The sequence below is a fragment of the Gekko japonicus genome, unplaced genomic scaffold (genome assembly GCF_001447785.1).
Source record: "Gekko japonicus isolate JY-2015 unplaced genomic scaffold, Gekko_japonicus_V1.1 scaffold825, whole genome shotgun sequence".
In the NCBI taxonomy this organism is placed as follows: domain Eukaryota; kingdom Metazoa; phylum Chordata; class Lepidosauria; order Squamata; family Gekkonidae; genus Gekko; species Gekko japonicus.
The window spans coordinates 201,988-202,249 of record NW_015166447.1 but is presented as its reverse complement, the minus strand read 5'-3'; the positions used below and the strand labels follow the sequence as shown (position 1 = coordinate 202,249).

At 48.9% G+C, this 262-nt stretch overlaps 1 protein-coding gene across 1 annotated transcript in view; it reads right to left on the bottom strand.

Annotated features, from left to right (window-relative positions):
* The window catches only part of LOC107111079 (guanylate cyclase soluble subunit beta-2-like), a 60,140-nt gene that overhangs the window by 55,264 nt on the left and 4,614 nt on the right, over positions 1-262 (bottom strand). The gene's annotated exons all lie outside the window — the stretch shown is intronic.

Here is a 262-nt window from a genome sequence, read left to right as displayed (position 1 = left end):
ATTTATCAACAGAGTAGTGTTCTGGAAAATCTTGAGGAATTGTTTGGTGCATTTACGATGGGGCTCCTGGGGAACTATTGATGCCAATCTTGGCCCAGCAGCCATCAAACCATTCTCTTCAACCCCCTGCTGTGCAGCTGACTTTCCCCTAGGGTTGCCAATCTCCAGGTGGGACCTGGAGATCTCCCACTGTTACAATTGATCTCCAGATGACAGAGATCAGTTCCCCTGGAGAAAATGGATGCTTTGGAGGGTAGACCCT